General features: G+C 37.5%; 1 long non-coding RNA gene across 1 annotated transcript in view; it reads right to left on the bottom strand.

The window, feature by feature from the left end:
- The window catches only part of LOC122237952, a 77,939-nt gene that overhangs the window by 46,652 nt on the left and 5,522 nt on the right, over positions 1-25,765 (bottom strand). Inside the window, exon 2 of the long non-coding RNA XR_006216763.1 lies at positions 22,200-22,240. This is a non-coding gene — a long non-coding RNA (uncharacterized LOC122237952). The remainder of the gene's footprint in view (positions 1-22,199; positions 22,241-25,765) is intronic.

The following is a 25,765-nucleotide window of genomic DNA, read 5'->3' as shown; positions in this document are numbered from 1 at the left end:
CTGCCCTTGGCCTACTTTTCTTCTCTCTCTAGACACACTCTCTGGATGATCTCAACCACACCTCTGAGCTCCATTCTCACATCTTGACTATATACCAGTGACACTACAATAAAAGTTGCAAATTCAACACCTTTAGGGCCAGGCAATGATTCATGGTATTTCATCATTTATTTCATTCAATTTCCAAAAAATGCTATTGAAATTTAAATTCTTTTTCAGTTTATTAGGTTTTTCACTATGCATATTTTTTTAGTTTTTTTATTTTAATGTGGTAAGAACACTTAATATGAAATATACCCTCTTAACAGATTTTTAAGTGCACAGTGCAGTGTTGTTAACTATAGGAACAACATTGTGCACCAGATATTTAGAACTTACTCACCTTAATATACCTGTTGATTAGCAACAGCCCCCTGTCCCTTCTGCCCAGAGCCCCCCTGCAGAGTTCCCATTCTATTCTTTGCTTCTACAAGTCTATCTTAGATACCTCATATAAATGGAATCATACAGTATTTGTCCTCATGTGACTGGCTTCTTGCACATGGTATAATGTCCACAAGGTTCATTCATACCATGGCATATTGTAGGATTTCTTTCCTTTTTTTAAGGCTGAATAATATTCCTTTGTGTTTATATACACATTTTTGTTTATCCATTCATCTGTTGATGTACATTTAAGTTGTTTTCGCATCTTAACTATTGTGAATAATGCAGCAATGAGCGAGAGTGCTAATATCCCTTCAAGATCCTTATTTCAGTTCTTTCAGATAAATATCCAGAAGTGGGATTCTTGGATCATATAGTATTTTTGTTTTCAACTTTTTTTAAAGTAATATCTATGCCCAACATGGGGCTTGAATTCATGACCGCAAGATCAAGAGTTGTGTACTCTACTGACTGAGGCAGGCAGGCACCCTTATTGCTAACTTTTTGAGGAAACTTCATACTGTTTTCCATGGCAGCTGTACAAATTTACATTCCCACCAATAGTGTGAAAGTGTTCCAGTTTCTTCATATCCTCACCAACACCTGTCTTTTTTTTTTTTTTTAATGATAGCTGTCCTAACAATGTTAGGTGATATATCATTATGGTTTTGATTTGCATTTTCCTGATAATTAAGTGACATTGAGCATCTTTTCACATACCTGTTAGCCATTTATATGTCTTCTTTGATGAAATGTCTATTCAAGTCCTTTGCCCAATTTTAATTGGGTTATTAGTGCATTTTGTTATTGAGTTGTGGGAGCTCCTTATATATTTTGGAAGTTAATTCTTTATCAGATACATAATTTCTAAATATTTTCTCCTGTTCTATAGGTTGCCTTTTTACTCTATTGGTTGTTTACTGTGTAGAAGCTTTTTAGTTTGTTGTAGTCTCATTTGTCTATTTTTGTTTTTGTTCTCTGTGCTTTTGGTGCGATATCCACAAAATGACTGCCATGACTGATACCATGAAGCTTTCCCCTATATCTTCTTCTAGAAGTTTTATAGATTCTGGTCTTACATTTAAGTTTTTAATCCATTTTGAGTTGATTTTTGTGTATGGTGTAAGGTAAGGGTCTAATTTTATTCTTTTGCATGTGAGAGTTGAGTTTTCCCAACACAATTATTGAAGAGACTATCCTTTTTCCATTGTATATTTTTGGCACTCTTGTCAAAGATCAGGGGACTGTATGTGCATGGCTTTATTTTGGACTCTGTATTCTGCTCCACTGGTTTATATGTCTGTCTGTATACCAGTATCCTATGTTTTAATTATTACAGTTTTGCAATGTATTTTTATTACACTGAAATCAGGAAGTATGACGCCTCTAGCTTTGTTCATTTATTTTCCCCAGATTGTTTTGGCGATTTGGGGACTTTTGTGTTTTAAGATGAATTTTAGAATTATTTTTTCTGTTTTTGTAAAAAATGCCATTGGGATTTTGATAGGGATTGCATTGAATCTGTAGATTGCTTTGGGTAGTTTTAACTACTGACAACCATAAAACACTGATGAAAGAAATTAAAGAAGATACAAACAAATGGAAAGTCGTCATGCATCTTTTATTTATTTATTTATTTATTTATTTATTTATTTTTCTTTTCCCCCCCTTCTCTTTATTTATTTATTTATTTTTTAAAAATTTACATCCAAGTTAGCATATAGTGCAATAATGATTTCAGGAGTAGATTCCTTAATGCCCCTTACCCATTTAGCCTATACCCCCTCCCACAAACCCTCCAGTAACCCTCCGTTTGTTCTCCATATTTAAGAGTCTCTTATGTTTTGTCCCCCTCCTTGTTTTTATATTCGTTTTGCTTCCCTTCCCTTATATTCATCTGTTTTGTATCTTAAAGTCCTCATATGAGTGAAGTCATATGATATTTGTCTTTCTCTGACTGACTAATTTCACTCATAATACCCTCTAGTTCCATCCATGTAGTTGCAAATGGCAAGATTTCATTCTTTTTGATTGCCAAGTAATACTCCATTGTATGTATGTGTGTGTGTGTGTGTGTGTGTGTGTGTGTGTGTGTGTGTGTCTCGCATCTTCTTTATCCATTCATCCATTGATGGACATTTGGGCTCTTTCCATACTTTGGCTATTGTTGATAGTGCTGCTATAAACACTAGGGTGCATGTGCCCTTTCAAGACAGTACACCTGTATCCCTTGGATAAATACTTAGTAGTGTGATTACTGGGTCATAGGGTAGTTCTATGTTTAATCTTTTGAGGAACCTCCATACTGTCTTCCAGAGTGGCTGCACCAGTTTGCATTCCCACCAGCAGTGCAAAAGAGATCCTCTTTCTCCGCATCCTCGCCAACATCTGTTGTTGCCTGAGTTGTTAATGTTAGCCATTCTGACAGGTGTGAGGTGGTATCTCACTGTGGTTTTGATTTGTGTTTCCCTGATGGTAAGTGATGTTAAGCATTTTTTCATGTGTCAGTTGGCCACCTGGATGTCTTCTTTGGAAAAGTGTCTATACATGTGTTTTGCCCATTTCTTCTCTGGATTATTTGTTTTTGGGTGTTGAGTTTGATAAGTTCGTTATCGACTTTGAATACTTAGCCTTTATCTGATATGTCATTTGCAAATATCTTCTCCCATTCCATCGGTTGCCTTTTAGTTTTGCTGATTGTTTCCTTCGCTGTGTAGGATCTTTTAATTTTGATGAGGTCCCAATAATTCATTTTTGCTTTTGTTTCCCTTACCTCCAGAGACGTGTTGAGTAAGAAGTTGCTGTGGCCAAGGTCAAAGAGGTTTTTGCCTGCTTTCTCCTCTAGGATTTTGATGGCTTTCTGTCTTATGTTTAGGTCTTTCATCCATTTTGAGTTTATTTTTGTGTATGGTGTAAGAAAGTGGTCCAGGTTCATTTTTCCACATGTCACTGCCCAGTTTTCCCAGCACCACTTGCTGAAGAGACTGTCTTTATTCCATTGGATATTCTTTCCTGCTTTGTCAAAGATTAGTTAGCTATATGTTTGTGGGTCCATTTCTGGGTTCTCTATTCTGTTCCATTGATCTGAGTGTCTGTTTTTTGTGGTTTTTTTTTGTTTTTGTTTTTTTGTTTTTTTGTTTTTTTGCCAGTACCATACTCTCTTGATGATGACAGCTTTGTAATACAGCTTCAAGTCTGGGATTGTGATGCTTCCAGCTTTGGTTTTCTTTTTCAAGATTGCTTTGGCTATTCAAGATCTTTTCTGGTTCCATATAAATTTTAGGATTGTTTGTTCTAGCTATGTGAAGAATGCTGGTGTTATTTTGATAGGTATTGCATTGAATATGTAGATTGCTTTGGGTAGTATTGACATTTTAAAAATATTTGTTCTTCCCATCCAAGACATGGAATATTTTTCCATTTTTTTGTGTGTCTTCTTCAATTTCTTTCATAAGCTTTCTATAGTTTTCAGTGTATAGATTTTTCACCTCTTTGGTTAGATTTATTCCTAGGTATTTTATGGCTTTTGGTGCAATTGTAAATGGGATAGATTCCTTTATTTCTCTTTCTGTTGCTTCATTATTGGTGTATAGGAATGCAACCAATTTCTGTACATTGATTTTATATCCTGTGACTTTGTTGAATTCATGGATCAGTTCTAGCAGTTTTTGGTGGAATCTTTTGGGTTTTCCATACAGAGTATCATGTCATCTGAGAAGAGCAGGAGTTCGACCTGCTCCTGGCCTATTTGGATGCCTTTTATTTCTTTGTGTTGTTTGATTGCTGAGGCTAAGACTTTCAAAACTATGTTGAATAACAGTGGCAAGAGTGGACATCCCTGTCTTGTTCCTGACCTTAGGGGAAAAACTCTCAGCTCTTCCCCATTGAGGATGATATTAGCATTGAGTCTTTCATATATGGCTTTTATGATCTCGAGGTATGATTCTTCTATCCCTACTTTCTTGAGGGTTTTTATCAAGAAAGGATGCTGTATTTTGTCAAATGCTTTCTCTGCGTTTATTGAGAGGATCATGTGGTTCTTGTCCTTTCTTTTATTAATGTGATGTATCACATTGATTGTTTTGTGGATATTGAACCAGTCCTGCATCCCAGGTATAAATCCCACTTGGTCACGGTGAGTAAGTTTTTAATGTATTGTTGGATCTGGTTGGCTAATATATTGTTGAGGATTTTTGCATCCATGTTCATCAGGGAAATTGGTCTATAGTTTTCATTTTTAGTGAGGTCTTTGTCTGGTTTTGGAATCAAGGTAATGCTGGCTTCATAGAAAGAGTTTGGAAGTTTTCCTTCCATTTCTATTTTTTGGAACAGCTTCAAGAGAATAGGTGTTAACTCTTCTTTAAATGTTTGATAGAATTCTCCTGTAAAGCCATCTGGCCCTGGACTTTTGATTTTGGGGAGATTTTTGATTACTAATTCAACTTCTTTACTGGTTATGGGTCTGTTCAAATTTTCTATTTCTTCCTGTTTCAGTTTTGGTAGTTTATACATTTCTAGGAATTTGTCTATTTCTTTCAGATTGCCAACTTTATTGGCATATAATCACTGGTAATATTCTCTTATTATTGTTTGTATTTATGCTATGTTGGTTGTGATCTCTCCTTTTTCATTCCTGATTTTATTTATTTGGGTCCTTTCCTTTTTCTTTTTGATCAAACTATCTAGGGGTTTATCAATTTTGTTAATTCTTTCAAAGAACCAGCTTCTGGTTTCATGGATCTGTTCTACCGTTTTTTTAGTTTTGATAACATTGATTTCTGCTCTAATCTTTATTACTTCCTGTCTTCTGCTAGTTTGGGGTTTTATTTGCTTTTCTTTTTCTAACTCTTTAAGGTGTAAGGTTAGGTAGGTTGTGTATCTGAGACCTTTCTTCCTTCTTGAGGAAGGTCTGGATTGCTATATACTTTCCTCTTATGACCACCTTTGCTGCGTCCCAGAGGTTTTGGGCTGTGGTGTTATTATTTTCTTTGGCTTCCATGTACTTTTTAATTTCCTCTTTAACTTCTTGATTAGCTCTTTTATTTATTTATTAAAAGATATGATTTTTAAGTAATTTCTATACCCAACATGGAGCTCAAACTCACGACCCTGAGATCAAATCACAAGCTCTACAGACTGAGCCAGGCACCCCATGCATCTTTTAAATACAGCAGATACTGTTCTTAATAAAATTTATTTCCAATAGTGTCTTAAGTTTAATTCTTTCAAGAAGGACATGTTTTGTTTGCATATCAAATATATAGGCACATTCTTCATTTCTTATCACCATTTTCCTTGAAACACATAGTCCTCTTGGACTCAATTTCATTTACTACTTTTGATTGAGGTAAAGGAAGAATAAAAGTTTACTTTTATCTTAACTCTACTGTATGAAAGGCAACAGAGCAAACCGTGCTGATAAAATGGTAACCAATGCTGAGCCTAAGGGCCAGGAGTCCAGTCAGGTGAGGACTCCGGCTCCCTGGAGAGCACGTGCCCTGACCAGAATGCAGAGCTGTTTTCCACTTCTAGCTGACCTTTGCCATGAAGAAACAGAAATGCAAACAAGCAGAATTTTCAAGGGACACCAGAGATGAAGATTTTTTGTATGTGCAACTTTCTGATTTTCCCATGGTTTTCACCTAATTCTAATTGTAGAAATGATATCACAGAGGTCCCAACAAACCATTTCTGCAGGATGGATGGGATTGCAGAAAATATTTTCACACTTCTGGTCTTGAATCTTTATTCTTTATCATTTGTCTTTATCTCTCTTCTGAGTTTCTGATTCATAATCCATCTGCTTCCTAGGCAACTAGATAATGTCCCAGGTGATAAAGGAACTTATCTCCCCCCACCCTCACCCCTCAATCTGTTCCCACTCCTCATTCACAATCTTAATGAATGGTCCCATCATCCACCCTGTTCCTTAAGCTAGAAATTCGTATGCCATTATTTCATTCTCATCTCTCACAATCCAAACAGTCACTGATTCCTGTTCACTTGACCTTGAAACTGTTTCTCAAATATATCTGGCCTCTCTATCCCTACCACCACTTCCCTGGACAAGGCCCTCATTATCTCCCACATAAACCACAGCATCAACCTCCCAACTGTTCTTCCTATTTCAATTCCTATCCCTTCAAGTCAATCCTCCACACTGACCATACCATACCTTCTCCCTGCAGAGAATAATCAATGTGTTCCATTTCCTGCTGGATGAAGTCCAGGATGCCTAGCATGGTATTTAAAGGTTCCCTCTGCTTGGTGCTAGAGTTCTCTTCAGCATCATTTCCCACAAACATGGTTTGGGCGCAGTAATAAACCATTTTCCATGCATGTACTATGTCATACCTCTGGACTTTGTCCATGCTGTTCTCTTTGCCTGGAATAATACCACTCACCCTTCTCTTGCCTAGCTAATTCTACTCATCCTTTAAGAATCCACTGAGTGGAGGGCCTGGGTGGTTCAATCAGTTAAGCTTCTGACTTCAGCTCTAGCTGTGATCTCACGGTTTGTGAATTCGAGTCCCACATCAGGCTCTGTGCTGACAGCTCAGTGCCTGGAGCTGTTTCGGATTCTCTGTCTCCCTCTCTCTTTACCCCTTTCCCCACTCCTGCTCTGTTTCTCTCTCTCTCTCTTTCAAAACTAAATAAACATGAAAAAAAAAAGAAGAACCTACTGAGGTATCTCCTCCTTCTGGAAGCCTTCTTTGACCTTCTGAGACTGAGTTAGGTTTCTTCCTCCTTCCTGAGAACCCCAAGCTTACTTTTACCTATGTTTTTTCACAGCATATTGTATTGATGTATATGTCCTACCCAATAAACTGTGAGCTGCTAGAGGACACAGCCTGGGTTTTTAAATGTCTGTACTTCTAGAACCTAGCACAGTGTCCAGCACAAAACAGCCAATATATTTTTGCCAAAGAATTCTGACTGAGTTTGTGTGTATATTGGGGTGAGGGCCAGTTAGACAGGCCAATCCCTAGCTGAAAATCATCTCCTACGAAAATTATACTTTTTAACATTTGTTTTGTATCTTCATTTGTGAATTAGTTTAATGCTGCTTTCAGAAAACATTTATTGAGGCTGTACTATCATGTTTCCGGTAGTAGGCAGGGCCTGGCTATTTGAAAAATTGGCTCAGGGTAGTGTAGCAGGAAGGGCTTAAACTCTGGGGCCAGAAATGCCTGGATTTGAATCCATTAGAGCAAATTATTTAACATCCCTGAGCCTCAGTTTCCTCAGTTCAAAGTGATCATAAAAATATGTCTCAGAATTGTTTTGAAGATTAAACGAAACAATAAAGGAAAGTTCTTGAACTAGCCTGGCATACAGAAAGTGTTCAGTACATTTTAGTTCATCCTCTGTCCATTTCAAGGAGCTCACACAAAAGTTTCTTTAAAGGCTCCAAGATTTGGCCACATCAGTTGTCATAGTAACGGCAGCGTCCTGTGGACTCGGTAAGCCAGGACTGCCTGTTGACATCCTCCTGATAAGGAGGCTTATGGAAGAAGGAGGAGGTGGATGTGAACAAACTCTAAACAAGAGCATGAGTCTTTTCTGATAAAAATAACACAGCTCCTCTGTTTCCTCTTCATCCTGGCCCTCACGTCTTCCCTGCCGCTGTTGTTCCCATCGCTGTTCTCCTTTATGCCTCAGCCTCCTTCCTGACTCTGCTCTCCAAAACCTCTCCTGAATAATATTCAAAGCTGCTTCTGCGTCTGCTTTTGGCATCAGCCAATTAGCCCTCATTGTAAGGTTGTAATAAGCTTCCCAGAGAAGTGGCACAATTGTTGTGCGCTTTTATTCAGTGCTGCTTCCTACCACTATATGGAAAATGCAACAATACCCTCCTCATGCCCTGCTGAAAGCAGCCTGGGTTTGAAAAGCTTTCAGAAGGCCATCTGCCATCCCCTCAGCCAAGCAGAAGATCAGACACGAGGCCCTGCATTAGTTAGCACTCCAAGTAAAAGGTATCAAGGGCTTGTATTGCTTTTCATCTCACCCTCCATTATAATACAGCTAAGGAAGGAAATAGACTTGTGGCTATCCAGCTGGGAAACACACTGAGCCATGGCAGGAGTTTTGTCCATGAAAAGGGAGCCGGCCTTTCTTTTCTGATGGTGAATGGAGCCAGTGTTTGCAGCTAGCACGACGCTCCGACGCTCCCGAGGGTTTGCTGCACTGCTGGTAATGGCTTTGCCAGTTACTCTGGACCTTTTGGGAGGATAGTGTGCAGATGAGAGTCCCAGAGTGGAGGCATCGTTAAATAAGTACACAAAGATGAGGCAAGCATCTGCATGTGTGCTGGTCAGGAACAGTGAAGCTTTCCCTAGTCATCTCTTTTTACCCTCTACCATAAATTTTGCCATGAATATTAATTTAAAAGATTATTCAGGGGGGCTCCTGGGTGGCTCAGATGCGTAAGCATCTGACTTCGGCTCAGGTCATGATCTCACGGTTCATGGGTTTGAGCCCTGAGTTGGGCTCTATGCTGACAGCTCAGAGCCTGGAGCCTGCTTTGGATTCAGTGTCTCCCCCCCTCTCTCTCTGCTCCTCCCCTGCTTGTGCTCTGTCTGTCTCTCTCAAAAATAAATAAACATTTAAAAAGTTAAAAAAAAAAAAGATTATTCAGACATCCTTAGGGATGTCGAAAAAAAGATCATCTCTAGCATGATAGAAATGGTTTTGTAGAAGAACTGAACAAATGTACTCATTGCACCAGCAATGGCAGAAAGTTTCAGCAAATCTTAATTGACATGTGGGATCCATATAAGTATAGATAATGACATTGGTTGAGTGGAATATCTGTTCCTGTAGGCTGAAGATAATATGGACAGTGGCATTAGGAATACCTCCGCTGGCCCAGCAAAATGCCTTAGAGACTTAGCATAAGAGATTCAATGAGAAAAAGGAGATTAACTCTGCTTCTCAGTAGCTTTTGAGAGTTGCATGGCTCTAGGGTCACTAATGTATTGCTAGAAATTGTAAGTGCTCTGTCTGTGAAAAATCTTCAATCGGAGGAAATCCACTTAACTGAAATAAATTATCTAGCATAATGCAAAAACTAGTTTTAATAAACAAGCTTAGGAAATAGAGTGTTAGGACAGTATCTGCATGTTTTCGGTAATCTAGAGTGTTCTCTCATTTTCTCATCAAAGGATGAGTATCAATATTTTGACTCTTCCTTTAAAAGACAAAACCATCCATCAGTTGTCTTGTATCAGAAATGTGTTTCTTCTCCATTAGATTAACAAAAAAAAAAAAAAAGGGAGCAAGAATCTTTTATGTGAAAATATACAAAATCCTTCATAATTGTGCCAATTTTTTCTAATGAAAAATCCATAGATGATATAAAAACAAAAACAAAACAAAAAAAACCTCAGGAGTGAATTTTATTTACCTCAGCTCATGACCTAATGAAATGCTGATTTTTCCCTGGCCCTTTTACTGTTGAGAAGGGGGTGAGGCAGCTATTTTCCAACATCAGGACCTTCCTTTCACAAAGGCTCCAGTTGGGTTAGATCAGCTTTGGGCACACTTCTTCTCCCATGTCTCCTGCCAGCCTGACTCATTCAGAATTTGAGGGTCAGATCCCAGTTCCTTAGACCCTTATAGTTCCCTCAAGCAACCCTTTGAAGATTCTCTTTAAGCTTTAAAAGAGAATCTGAAGATATAGAAAGGGAGGATAACTCTAAAAGAATAGGACAAACTGGATGAACCAGCTTCCTTGAACTCCTCAACCCTAGGAATAAAAATTTTAAATGATCCAAAAGTTATAAGTGGCCCTCCTGGAAATAATATGTACATCAATCACAGAACCAGAGTTATTGTAAAAACTGTCCCAGAAAGACATGTTTTGCTTGCACAGATAGACATTAGCATTCATTTTCAATCCTTGACATTGGACACGGAAAGGACTCAGTGGCAGCCCAATGAATGGTTCAGGAGAACAGTGAGTCTCCCCTGCTCTCTTTCTGTTTCAGTGACCTGGGTCTTCCCTCCACCAGCCTTCCCAGGTTGCACGCAGCCAACAACCGCTTCTTTTCAGCCCTCACTGGCTTTCTTCCCCATTTAATCATTGTTCCCTTGTTTCTCCACACACACATTTCATTGTCAGCTTAATGACTTTGGCTCAGAGTCCTTGGCTGTGCACATTCGTGGTTCTCTGGTGTCTGGTAGCATGATGTTACGAAAAGCTGTTTGAAAAAGCTTGCATTTTAAAACACATTCTCCCTTTTTTATCCCTCCTGAGAATCTTTACTACCTTTTCCCAGCGGACAAAAGACTACTATTATTTGGTCATCCGTGTGAAATTCTGCTTTCATTTTCATTCTTAACGGCAAGGTTAGTGGGTTTTTCTAAGGTCACGATAACTCTTCAGAAAGCTTCATTTATAAAAATATTTAGAAGATTTTTTTTATCCCTTTTTATTTTAGAATTTTAAACGGCTTCAGCTTTGTGCTATTATAGTGTTTCTCAACTTACACAGTGGAGTCCTGTCCCTTCTGCTTTGAAAAAAGTGTAAAAGAAACCCCCAGAATTTCTGTAAATAAAATGCAATTGATGTATAATTTGAGAGACTCAGTCACAGTTGGCAGTGACTGTTGGCCCCTAAACCCTAAATTTCTCAGCCAATGCCTCTCTGTTACATAGTGTGATTCCCAAGCACACAATTGCCCAGAGAAGCCTGTATTTCAAGGAATTTCTCAAAGAATAGTTTTTTTGCAGTATGTTTTCTATTAACACAAACAGTAACTCCTTTATTGGCCCATTTTGTAAGTTGAGACATTATCCTTTTTCCATAGTAGGTAATCATTTGACTGTGAAAGGAATTAGGCAAATTGATAGCTCACTGATCACTTTTTTTTTTTTTAATTTTTTTTTTTAACGTTTTTTTACTTTTGAGACAGAGAGAGACAGAGGATGAACGGGGGAGGGTCAGAGAGAGAGAGGGAGACACAGAATCTGAAACAGGCTCCAGGCTCTGAGCTGTCAGCACAGAGCCCGACGCGGGGCTTGAACTCACAAGCCGTGAGATCATGACCTGAGCCGAAGTTGGACGCTTAACTGACTGAGCCACCCAGGCGCCCCACTGATCACTTTTTAAAAGCAAACTGTATATGAAATATTTTTGTCATGTTCCAATGATTAAATCTTTAAAGGTTTTATTTTGTTTTTTAACTTTTTTTGTTTCTGGTTTTGGTTTTGGTTGGGGAGTCAGAAAAACTAAAGCAGGCATTAGAGAAAGAGGATTAATCAGGTGTCACTCTAGTTTTCCACAGGTTCTCAATTCTGATGATGCTTTAAAAATCAGTTGGGTTCTTTAGAAATCCTAGTTAACTCTCTGGATACTTGATATCATCTAAAAAGTAACACAGCACTCCTCACAACTAAGAGAGTCACAAAATTAAATACTTGGAGTGAGCCCACATTTTACTAACTGGTCATGTATCTCCTAGATGAATAATAATAACAAACATTTACAGAGAGCTTAATACATACCAGGCACTATGCCAAGAACTCCACACTCATTATTTCATTTAATCCTTAAAAATACCATGTGATCAGTATTATCCCTACTCTTCACATTGAAAAGTGAGGCTCAGAAAGGGTTAGTAACTTGTACAAAGCACAGGTGGGATTCCAGCCTAGGTCTGAGTGACTTGAAAGCCTTTTGTCAGATGACAATGCATCTGGGTAGAAATTACTAGTTAGATAGCATGACCACATTATACTGACTAGGTAGAAGCAATAAGGTACCCACACTGCAGGTATTGAATAATGAAATGTGGTCCCTTAGTTATATTATGAGGTCAGTGTTTCAAAAATGTAATCATAGAATCAGAGGGCACAAAGAGCCCCAGGGGCTCTCTGACAATGTTGGAATATGTTTAGACAAGAAAGGTAGAATATAAAATTGTATCTATGTTGTGATTACAGCCATGCGAAGGTAATTTATATATATGGACCAGGATGGAAAGAGAATTCAAAACAACGTATTTATTAGTGTGAAGGGATTATAGGTTATTACATTTTCATGTTATATTTATGCAATAATTTCTTCTTTAAAGATAAGATTAACAGGGAGAGTTTTTCTAGCATATGGAAGTAAGATATAAATCCTAGCAGGAGTGCTGATCTTGAGAGGCATGCAAAATTACCAGTGCTAGGATTAGGGACATCTATCAAGACATCACTAACAGCCTTTTGCATTTTTTAGTGATGCACACAGTAATCTGTCTTAAAAAATAATACGTAGAAAGTGGCAAACTTAAGTATAGGACACACACAGGCAAGAAGAGCAGGGGAGATAAGACATGAATTATAAATGCCACCCTTCAGGACAGTCATGTCTTGCTTTGGTTTTTTATTTTGAAACAATCTCAACTACAGAAAATTTGCAAGTATCCTAAAAAGGATTCTTTTTTTTTCCCCTGAATTATTTGAGAGTAAGTTGCCAAACCAATGCTCTACCACCACCAGAAGCATGTGGTGTGTATTCCATACAAACAAGAACTTTCTCTTCATCGTCACAATACAGACAACAAAGCCAGGAGAATGACATTCATACATTACTATCACCCAATCTTCAAAGAGAATTTGTCTTACTAGTTGCCTTGATAACATCCGTTACAGCAAAAGCATCCAGTACAGGATCATGAATTGCGTTTAGTCATCATGTTGCTGTAGTCTTCTTTAGTCTGAACAATTCCTCAACCTTCACTTGACTCTCATGACCTTAATACTTTTAAAGATTATAGGGCAGTTATTTTGTAAAATAGTCCTCAAGATCAATAAGTTTGGCAAGAATATCACAGAAGTGACACTGTGTCCTTCTCACTACATCCTATCAGGTGGTACATAATTTCTACTTGCCCCTTTACTATTGAGGTGAACTTTTATCCTTTGATTATGGTAGTATTTTACTCCTTTTTCTTTTAGTAATAAACTAGTATTTTGGGGTGAGATATTTTGATACTATGGAAATATTCCATTTCATATCTACCTATCTGTCTGTCTATCTATCTTCATCTATCTATCTGTATCAAAGTAAACTCATGGTTTCCTAATTTACCGTAGGAGTTATAATCCTCAGTATATCCTTAGAGAAGGAGAAAAGGAAGAGCTACATAGTTGTTTGAAATCTTTATAGGTAGCATCTTAATCAAGTATATATAGATTCTATTCCTATGTCCATGAACTATTAAAATTCTCACTTATACTTGCTTTATTTCTTCTCTATATTTTGAGACTACGTAAATACTTCATTTCACATCAAACTATTTATGTATTTATTTATATCAGAATAGAGACATGATTTCCTAAATTATTGAATGGCTTCTAATTCTTAGTATATGAAAAGAGATAGGGAGAGATGACCAACAAGGAAATACTGAATACTCCTTTATTCATTCATCCACTTAACAGATATTCAGTGGAGCCTAGGATGTACCAGGCACTCAATTCAGGCTGTAACTTCAGTGCATCTGGTTTGAGCCTTAAGCAGCGTTCCTCCTGAAGTGAACAGCCACTGGGTACAAGACAGCACTTGTTCCTATTACCATGTGGCTGGGACCCCCAAAGTTGTTAGCCTTAATTTCTTTAAAGTTGTGAACGTTTATTTCTCTTGGGAGATGGGATATTTATAAACCGAACACTAGTATTTCACACAGATCTCAAAATCAGGACTCAGTAAGTTAGGATTATGGTCTTAACTTTCACATATCAGATATAACACCCTTACAAAATGTTACAAAGTGATGTATGGCAGAGCTGGCTGTCTTTATCGTGTCATTATACTATTTTTCGTAACTCTTCCTCCTACAATGTTTGAAGGAAAACACTTCATCACATTTTGTCTCATACTCAACACTAATAAAAATCAGTTCATAGTAGCATCTTTAATTCATTGTACCTCACGCCTTCTCTTTTTCTCCCTTTTTCCTCATTCCTCCTACAAGTTTTTATCCACTCTGTTTTCTTTACCTTGCCTTTTAGCCTCTCTTGATGGCCCTCTGTGACCTTGTTTCTCCCTTCCATGCCTTGCTTTATCCTTCCTCTCTCTCTCTCTCTCTCTCTCTCTCTCTCTCTCTCTCTGTCTCTCTCACATCTAAGAGGTCTCAGGTCCTCCTTCTTTTATTCTCCATCTTGATCTCACGGCCTGACCTTGGCATTTTTTGTTCCCCCCATTCTGACATTGACTACACTCCCTATTGGTTGTTGGCTTAAGGGTTTGGAGATCAAGCAATACCTCACCAGAGTTGAATAATTATTTTTGAAAAGTTTTAGTTTTATTATTTTAAGCACATGGAAGGAGACTCTGTGGCTCAGGTAAATTTAGGCTTAAGCACTGATAATCTGCAATAGTTACAATCATTGCTGCTAAATCTATTAACTGTTCACATACAAACACTGCTGCTAAGGTTTGTTTGTTTTCTCCTATTTGTTATTCATTTATAGAGTATGCCTTTTCTTAAGACAGTACTGAGTAATGATTAGTTTTCTAAGCTCTTCAGTTGAAGTCTCTGAAATCAAATCCTGGCTCAACTAGCAGTGGTAACATGGGACATGTTGAAGCTCTCTAACTTTGGTTTCCTCATCCAGAGCATGGGGACAGCAAGTGCCTACCTCATAAAAATTGTGTTAATAACTAAATAAGATAGGGGCGCCTGGGTGGCTCAGTTGGTTAAGCATCCGACTTTGGCTCAGGTCATGACCTCATGGATCGTGAGTTCGAGTACCACGTCAGGCTCTGCGTGCTGAGAGTTCAGAGCCTGGAGCCTGCTTTGGATTCTGTGTCTCCCTCTCTCTTTGCCCTTACCCCGCTCGTGCACACGCTCTCTCTCTCTCAAAAATAAATAAATAAATACACTTTTAAGAAAGAACTAAATAAGATAGTTCTTGTGAAAGCATGTGTCACCTAGGGAAAGCTGAATGAATGTGATCTATTATTACAGGTGGTGCACTAGATGGTACAATGTTCTTATATGGTTTTGTACAAAAAAAATCTATTCGAAAATATAGTAAACATATTTGTGATAAACAATGGAAAATTCTCTATAATTAATATTCCTGGCTAAGCAAATTATTTTTGAAGGCTTTTTTTTTAAATTCTCACTGCTAATAGGCAAAAAAAAAAAAGCTCAAAAAATGAACCTTGTATTGCAGTTAGCTAAAATTCTAAAATTCACCCATGATTCTTTATAGCTCTACTTGAAAGAGCAGTTATTTTCCTTTTTCTATCACCCCCTCTGTCCTAATAATCCCCTCCAGGAAATTCCATTAAGTTTAAATATTTAAGGATATAGGGGCACCTGGTTGGCTCAGTCAGTACAGCATGCAACTCTCGAGCTCAGGGTTGTGAGTTTGAAAACCACATTGGGTGTAGAGATTACTTAAAAGTAAAATCTTAAAAAAATAATAAAGATATAAAAACTGAATGCCTTAAGATAGGGAGGCTGTAGAAACCTTACTTCATCAGCGTGGTAAATGACAGATGTTCTGGTCAATGCCCAAGACTCCCCAGTGAAATGTCATCATGAGGTAAGCCCTTCCCAATCTCAGTGGATTGTAAGGCAGAGAAAGGGCACCAACCCCAAGCTTGGAGAAGGGAGCACTCAGTGCTTCAGGCAAGACCTGTAGAGCCCTGGGAACTCTGGGCTGTCTGCACAATGGTACAGTGTGACCAACTGACAAGGTCCAGATGTTGGAGTCATCATTTTACAAAGCCAAAGTTACTAATAGAAGAGAAAAATCTTTCCAAGAAGATTCCTTATAGAGAAAACAGAAAAGTAAAACAAAGCAAAACAATTAAATTCAATCGACTGGGACATCAAATGGTCTAGGAGCTCAGAGCTAGGAAGTTACTTAGTAAAATTAGAACTTTGATAAGTTTTACAGTTTTCCAAAGGAAATCTTCTGCTAAATAATTATACCTTTTTTCAACCATGATCCTTCCTTCCTTCCTTCCTTCCTTCCTTCCTTCCTTCCTTCCTTCCTTCTTTAGAGAACAAGTGGGGGAAGGGCAGAGAGAAAGGGAGAGAGAAAATCTTAAGCAGACTCCATACCCAGCATGGAGCCCGGGGTGGGGCTCCATCTCAAGATCATGAGATCATGACCTGAGCTGAAATCAAGAGTCAGAAGCTTAACCGACTGAGCCACCAGGTTTCTTTAAATGAAACATGAAACACATAAAACGATTTATGACTACTTTCTCAATGTTCCCAGGGATGGCATATAACTAGTACTTTTCTAGATACAAGAAGATCATTTATTTCATACAATGGATACTTTAGGAGGGCTTAGTTCTCTCTCAGAATCTTGGGTTTAAAAGGGCTGGAGGCACAGTATAGGCTAACCCATCCACATGGTAGAGTTGCAACATGGTACTATCATTTTTCTAGAAACTGACGCTTAAAAAACATAGTCATCTCTGAACTTTCCCTCACCTTTATCTTCCAGAGTTGGTTTAATCTTTTAACACATCCAGCTTTTACTTTCTTTAACATGTTTATGTTAATATCCCCTCTTCTCCATATCCACTGCCTCTACCTCTCACAACTGAATTATTGGAACAGTCTTATACAGCCATATAACTTAGCATGTCAGAATCTTAGTTTCTTCATGTGCAAACTAAAGATAATCATAGTATCTACCTTACAGGATTATGGTGAGGATTGAATGAGGTATTTTAAGTGCTCAATTCAGCACCCTACAAATAGGTAGAACTCAATAAATGTTCAATATTATTGTTGTTATTATGTATTCTTCCTGCTATAGTCTCTTCCTACCAAATTCATCCTGCACACTATGTCTAAACAAATCTTTCTGGAAAACATGTCATTCCACCTTAGGAATCTGTCTTATCAAATTCCTGCTTCACTTTCCATGCCCTCTTCGGCCGAATCATTCATTCACTCTTTCATCTATTAATCTTTCGTTCAAACTCTTGATATATAACTTATTTCCTATTACTTCCAAACATGTATCATTCAACCATTAAGTTTATATGCTATCGCGGATCCATGCTATGGGGCAGGTATTGGGTATAGAGTAAAAATTATGGCAAAAGCACTGCCAACTCTCAGGGAATTTACAGTTGGCAGAATAAAGAGTATACTAGTCAGAAGAGTGTCTTCACATGCCCCCCCCCCACCATATGTTCTATGTGTTCCTAACCCAGCCCAACTGCTCTCTCTTCTCTTCAAAGTTCTGTCATACTTAGTACCACCCTATTTTACACTTTCCTGTCTAATGAGGGTTCTATGGGTCTTAACAAATAGATAATAAACTCCCTGAGAGACTTCTATATTCTCTTAAGTGACTAACACGCTAGGAGCTCAAAATGTACTTTTCAATTGACATTGACTCATTTTTATAGGGTTTTATAAGTTTTTATAGGATACAGAACACATATATTCTCTTTTGGTCCATATTTGCAAAATTTACATATTTAAAATCTGAAGACTAATAAAGGGAGGAGAATTTATATTTTTGTCAATTAGAATATGTATTCATTTGGACCTAGAGCTCTTTGATTTATCATAGCTGATTATGGCCTGTTATTGGATTAACTGAGAGTCCATGAGTATTTGAGAACTGCACATTAGTTTGTATTTTTCTCTCACTATTTTTTATAGAATTGGAAAATGTTCCTAAATAAACTCTTCGTTATGGCTATTATTACTGTGTAACGAACCCAGAAACTTAGTGTTGTAAAGCAACACTCACTTTATTTTGCTCACGATTTTTGTGGCTCAGTGATTCAGGAGGGGCCTAGCTGGGTAGTTCTCCCTTAGGGGTCTCTCATGCTGGTGAGGTCAGACATCAGCTGGGGGTGCTGTCTGACGTTTGGAAAGAACCTTAGACTCGTTAGACTTTTATTCCCATCCCCGAAGTGAGACTGCAGGCAAGTCACTTTATTTTTCCTGGGGCATTTTGCTGGGGCTCTTTTTTGGCACATGATGAAATAAAACCAATAAATTGAGAATTCTTTCAGCTCAAAAGTTCTATGATTCTATGAAATGCAAAAATAATATTTGTATGTTAAGAGATACAAATCACTGTGTATAATTAAAGTTATTCTACAGGCAGAAAATGTTACTAAAGGGAAGGGAAAACATAAGGATAGAGGTAATGAAATAAAAAAGTTTTGTCATGGAATAGAAACTTATCTTAAATCAATTTTGCCACTAGAGGTCACTAGTGTACCATCTCAAAAGAGAATACATGCACTCAAGTCACTAGCAGTTCCCTGTCTATGGCCCCCAAATGACATTCATGGTATCTTTCAGTTTATTCTGAATATCTCCTTTAGTTGTCAGAGGTATATGTTATGATGAGGTCACCATGCTTGTCACTATAGGTGATGTTTCATGTGTGCTTAATGTGGTGTAAGTGTGAAGATCCCTGACTGGAACCATAAGGAAAATGACTTCTTTGGCTATTCTGCCCTCTCAATGGGATGTGATGAGGAGCAGTGAGATAATTTGACAGAAAGTTATATGAGCTCTGAGGTGGAAAGACACTGTGGAAATACACTATCATCCTCTCATGCAGCACAGACATGCCTGCTTTTTATAAGACAGAAAAAGTGGCAGAACACTCAGTCATTCATTCATACAACCTATATTTGTGGACACATACGTAGGCACCAAGCTTGGCAATGGGGCTACATTAATGAAGAAGATCAACTGGTCCCTTCAAGGAATTTAAGGAATCAGGTTTAGGAGGTTTTAGATACAATTAGTTCTTCTAGACCACCATGCCAAGCAACTTGCCCTCAGATATTTTTCTTTCATCTTCCCAACAGACCTTTAGGATAAGCTCTGTAATTCCCATTCCCGTAGATGGCCACTTGCAACACAAGAGCCAGTGGCTCTTATGAGGTGATGTTAAGAGTAGACTATACACTTTTTACATCAACTCCAAAACTGAACCACAGAGATGCTTGCAAGAAATGTTAAAATACAGAGTTGGGTTGTGGCCAGTGATGCTTGTTAGACAAAAATATTAAAATTTATTTCAACAAAAACCTCTTCAGATTGGAGAAACAATGTTCTAAATGAAATTAATACCCTGAAACATAAAAATACAGAGAGATCACCTCTAAAGAAACTTCTTTATTTATTTAAAAAAAAATTTCTTTTTATGAAGAAACTTCTGTAAGAAGGATGAACTCCAAAATACCTCTGAAGGCTATATCAATTTTCTCCCAAAATGAAAACTACATTGTATTTTCTTCTAATTTGCTGCCTGTTGTACATAAAGAAACTCAAAACTCACAAGTCTATCATCAAGGATGAGTAACAAGGAATTCTGGGCTCTTTCCATAACTTGAGGACCTGTTTCTTCTCCAGCTTTAAGGGGACTTGAACTGATTTAAATTAGTTGTCATCAGACTCTAGACCAGACACAGGCTGTTTCTGAGCAGGGACACAAGCAAAGCCCTCATCCCTTAGTAGCAAGCCTTTCTCTTGTTATCTGCCTTCACGAGAAAAGGAGAAAAACAGCCTGGACAAATCCCTGCTTCAAACTGAGGACGCTTTGATCTGCTTTTGCTGTGATGAGTGTTACTAACTATCCTGAAAATTTCTAATTTTAACCACTTATTTTAAAACAAACTACAGACAGGTTTTTCCTTCCTTCTGATTGTTGCAAAGTTCAGTGAAACAGCGAAAAAGAAAAGGTAGGATTCCAAAATAGCTACAAAAAAATACCTGGTTGATTTTAAAAAACACGATTGCTATTGTGCCATTGACTTCTACTGATGCTTCTTCCATGCCGGCTAGTGTGTTTCTCTTCCATTTTGACTTATAGGCACCCTATCATTTTATGAGACAGACATTTTGTAGTATTACCCTGAAATAATTGCGTAAGGAAGGAGGAAGAAAAATGGGAATTTGTCACAGAACTAAAGATTATTCAAGTTAGAGATTTGGGGGAGAGGCAGTCCGTAATTAGCCCTGCGTGTCACTATATGCTCTTGCTGGCATGCTAAGAAGTCTTTATCCAGACCGTTTCTTGGGGTGCATTTGCAGAGTGCGACTTTAAGGGTTGAGGTAATGCCTCTCCCTGGTTAAAGAGCAAGCTTGCTTCCACTAGCCGTAAAAGCAATGGACTCCCTGAGTTCAGTATTCCTCCCTGTACTGTAACCCCCTGTGTGTGCAGGCACCTACCTGGGTCCCTCAGCCTCCCCACTGTGGGACTTGGGGAATGTGGAGGACAGAAGCTAGCCAGCGTGAAGCTCACGTTGCTGGCGAACTATCCCTAATAGAGCTCTCGGACTCTGACCAGGCATCTCCTGTCTCCTACCAGCATTCATGAATTCACAGCAAGCTAACTTGTTAGCCTTTAAGTAACGTAAAATCTCAGAGCCTAACAGAGGAACTCTCCCAAGTTGGTTATTTTTAGCACAAACAGTTACTAGGGAAACAGAAAAGTATGAGAATCATGCTTGTATATTGGAAGTAGGAAAATACATTAGCACTCTTAGCCTTGCTAGTAAGGCATTCTGGTACAAAATATCAGTTTCACTATTACCCTGACACCTATGCATGTCAAAGAATCACTTTGTCATATTAAAACAGAATCCCCTTTATGCTCCCAGAGCCCAATGATTACTGTTGATTTTAAAGCAAAGTGTTTTATGAAGATGTAGTGGAGCATGCACCCAACCAAAATGATTAATAATTGTAGATTTGCATATAGAGAACCACAGAAACCCAAAATCTTAAAAGCGGGAATGGAGTGGCGCAAAGATCAATCACTGAGGAAAGCTTTCAGGACCTATGGCAGGCCTGTTACTAAGGACTAGATGGTCAGACACAACCAAACCATCAAAGGTTGACTCTTAAATATGGGAATCACCTGTTATCACTCACTGGTAGTGTTCTTTGATAAATGCAGTGGTATTTTATATAATATTAGAGAAGCAGAATGAACTTTATTACAATCCTTCACTTGAGGAAACAGGAGTCTATAGAAAAGTGACTCATCCCCTACAGATTTAAGGTCAATTTCAAATATTTGGATATTCTACAGTATTTAGCTTATAATGAACCCTGAACTAAAATTTTCAACTAGTAAATATATGAAGAATTGAATGGACAAATATAGATTGAGCCAGAGCTGGAACCCAGGCTTCCTCTTCTTCAAACCAATGCTTGTTACAACGCTGATAGATCAGGCTTTCCAAACCAGTCCTTTGCATACCATCATCACACTTTTTGCCACATTAAATTAACCCTTTAATTAATGTTATTTCTGAACATACCTTTGTTTTAGGCAACAACATCTGCAAGTTGAGGGTCGGTTGTATTATTTGTATTTTTCAATTACAATAAAATATGCAACAATTTTTAAAGGCTAATCTTGCACAGCCAGTGGTATAAGCACCAATCTTTGGGAAACTGATTAAACATTACTTTGTGTAGAGAAAAATGAGCATCAAGACTGCAGAATCATTCCCAATTACTTTCAGTTTTGCCATAAAGTCCAAAGCTTGATTCCATGAAGACCCTGAAGTCCTTCTGAATTCTCATTTGAGAAATTCTAAAAATACACTGGCAATTTCTTACTTTTTCTCTATTAAACCAATGAATGAAAATAACTCTAATCAAATTAGCCAACTATTGGTTATTATCAAGAAATTATAATGTTGAAAAAAATATACATGAACAGCTTAATTTACCAAATAGCAGCATGGTATACTCTTAAGTCTAGTTTTGAAATCAAGTTTCAACAAGTAGAGTATATTCTTGACTCACCAAATTTAGGACATCACTCACTCTCCAATGAATTCAATAACCTTTCAAGGGAAAAAAATAAGTAAAAAGGAAAATGTGAGTTCTTATTTAGGAATGAAATGAAACACATTTTGCAAATTAATGAGCTTAAAGTATCAGGGAACACACCTGGTTACACTTGAAAGTTATCAAAATTCCTCCATTTAGCATATTTCACTTTAAAATATCCCCAGAATGTTTAGAACTCTCTAATTGCTTAAGTTAGAAGTTTCATGTTCATGATGAGATTATGTCAGGCTGAAACATCAAAATGATCTTGGAAGTTCTCTACTATTTATCATTTCTTCCTTACATAATACATTGTTCTGTAACAATAGTTTTCAATTTAGAGTTCCCCATTCTTTACGAAGAATATTTTACTTTTACGCTTTTATTTAGATGGTTATAAATTAATATATGCATATCCCAGATAACAAATGTTCATCTTATAATCAAATATTTCTGTGCAATTTCAGTGATTTCTATTTGTACATGTATGTTTGCCTTATTCAGAAGAAGGGAATTTTGTGGCTATTTTTAAACCATTTTTTAATTGAAAAATATAATGCAAATATGGAGCATTTATTTTTACATAAAAATAAATGTATAGCTTAATGAATGTTTACTCAGGACTAGTTTGGTAAAATTTCAACTTCCTTTTTCTATCCACTTGGGTGTACTGTTCTTTTTTGTTATATTTTTGTTATTTCAAGGGTTTTTCTTCTTTTTCTTTTTTCTTTTTTTATACACTATTTTTTTAAGTTTATTTATTTATTTTGAGAGAGACAGACAGAGCACACAAGCGGGGGAGGGGCAGAGAGAGAGGAAGAGAAAGGAAATCCCAATGTGCAGCTCAAACCCACAAATAAGAGATCATGACCTGAGCCGAAGTCAAGAGCTGGACACTTAACCGACTGAGCCACCCAGGCCCTATCAAGGGTTTTTTTCTACATTCAAGGGCAGAACTTAATTATCAGTAACACTGTTTTATCAAATTTGCAATATTCTGTGATTGATATATTGCTAACTTTAGGATTATCATTTGGTACATTCTCTTTTTTGAGATAGTTTTTCTAAAGACTTCCTTTAAACTCTAAAATATCTTACAAGATATATGTTTGGTTCCAGAATTTTTTAAAAGGCAAGCTTTAAAATAATCATATTCTACTTGATGACAATCATTTTCTTGCATCTTTTCGGTGGTTTTAGCATCCAAAATAAACCATAGATTTTTTTGTCTGTTTTTAAAAATGTCTTTAAAAATTTTTTTCTTAATGTTTATTCATTTTTGAGAGACAGAGCGTGAGTTGAGGAGTGGCAGAGAGAGAGGGAGACACAGAATCCAAAGCAGGCTCCAGGCTCCAAACTGTCAGCACAGAGCCCTGCGCGGGATTTGAACCCACAAACTGTGAGATCATGACCTGAGCTGAAGTTGGATGCTTAACCAACTGAGCCACCCAGGTGCCCCTAAAAGTATGTATTTTAAGTGTCCTTTTATCTACAGGTTTTCTTTGCATTCTTTTCCCACCCAGTGCATTTTATTTTCTTTTTGTTGAAGAAAAGGGCTTTTTGTTTGTTGTTTTTGTCGTTTTCTTGAGAGCCAAATTTTGCTAATTTTGTCCAGGTGGTAGATTTACCATATTTCTCCCTGACCTCTGTTTATCTGTTAAATTGCTACTTTATGGGCTTGATCAGGTCAGGTTGCAATTTCTTTTCCTTTTTTGGTGGGGGCGGGCAGGCAAGACTATTTCATAGGTGGTGGTACATTCTTCTTCCATCAGGAAATAAATGCTGTTTGGTGCATTCTCTTTGCAGTTTAGTGGTACTGGTGCTCTAGATTAGTGTTTCTCAGGGGTCTTTCTCATTGTATCCCAACCCCCAGAGCCTTTGAGACATTATTTTCCTAATCGCACCCTCCCCTTATGAAATTGTCTTTGTGAAGCTTGGAAAACAATTATTTCTTCAAGTATTTTTTAGAACCAAACTCTCCTTCCTTTCCTTCTGGGACTCTGATGACACAAAATGGTATCTCTTTTGTTGTCTTTCATTCCTGAGGCTGATTGGTTTTTCCCATCATTTTTTCCCCTGTAGTTCAAATTGCACCACTTCTACTGAGGTTTCCTCAAGTTCACTCTTTCCTCTTTCACCTCCATCATACCACTGATTCTTCAGTTTCCCATTTTAGTTATTTTAGGTTTCAGTTATAAAGTTTCCATTTGGTTCGTATTCATAGCTTTTATTATGTTACTTATACTCTCAATTGTAACCTCTGTTTCAGGATTTTTCATGATTGCTTGTTCAGATACTTTTTAATAGCTGCCTAAAATCTTTTCTGGATATTTTCAACATTTGTGTCATCTTAGTATTGGTATCTGTTGACTGTTATACCCATGTGAATTGAGATTTCATAGTTCTTCATAAGCTGAATAATTGTGGATTGGATCCTGGACATTTTGACTATTCGATCCTGAGACCCTGGGTCTGGTTTAAATCCTATGGAAAACGTTAATAGTTTTGTTTTAGTGGGAATTTGAGTTGGTTAGGTTGAGGCAGCAAGCTCCAACCCACACCTTCTTTGGGCTGTGGTTTCAAAGTCATTTCAAATTGGAAAGTCTATGCAGTGCTTTATTTTTACTTAATTCTAATGATCCTGATAATAGTTCAATAAAGTTGGTTTTATGATACTTACTTTACAGATAAAAAGAGAAGTTTGAATTCAGCCTATCACTAGCTGTATGATATTGGACAATTTAAGCCTTAATTTCATCTCCAAAATGGGATGGATAATACCTACATCATTGGATTGTTTGAGAACTGAGTAAAATAACACATGTAGCATATCTAGCATACTTCAAACCCTAAAGAAATCCTGGATAGTCTTCTCATTTAAAAAAAAAAAATCACTCTCAGGGCTCCTGGGTGGCTCAGTTGGTTGAGCGTCCGACTCTTGATTTGGCTCAGGTCCTGATCTCACGGTTCATGGGATTGAGGCCCATGCTGGGCTCTGCGCTGGTGGCGAGGAGCCTGCTTGGGATTCTCTCACTCTCGCTCTCTGCCCTGCCCCACTCTCTCTCTTTCTCTTGCAAAAGAAATAAACATTAAAAAAAAATCAGTTGCAGGGGCACCTGGGTGGCTTAGTCAGTTAAGCATCCGACTTTGACCTCTCCCCCGACTCATGCTCTGTCTCTGTCTCTCTCTCTCAAAAATAAATAAATAAATAAATAAAATTTTAAAATCAGTTTCAGTGGGAAAAAATAATATATAATCAAATACAAACAATTTAAGTTACAGAAGATGACTTTTGACAGTCATATACACATGTAACCACCACTCCAATAAAAATATATAGAACATTTCCACTACAACAGAAAGTTCCCTCAGGCCTCTCTGTGGTCAACTCTTATCTGTCCTCAACCCCAGGCAACCACTAATCCAACTATTATAATAAATAAGTTTTGTCTGCTCTAGAGCTTTATATTAATAAAATCATATAGTTTGCACATTTTCTATCTGGCTGTTTTCACTCAGCATAATACACTTAAGATTCA

This window comes from Panthera tigris, chromosome B1 (genome assembly GCF_018350195.1).
Source record: "Panthera tigris isolate Pti1 chromosome B1, P.tigris_Pti1_mat1.1, whole genome shotgun sequence".
NCBI lineage: Eukaryota > Metazoa > Chordata > Mammalia > Carnivora > Felidae > Panthera > Panthera tigris.
Note: the sequence above shows the minus strand (reverse complement) of the source record. Positions and strands in the feature narration are given on the sequence as shown.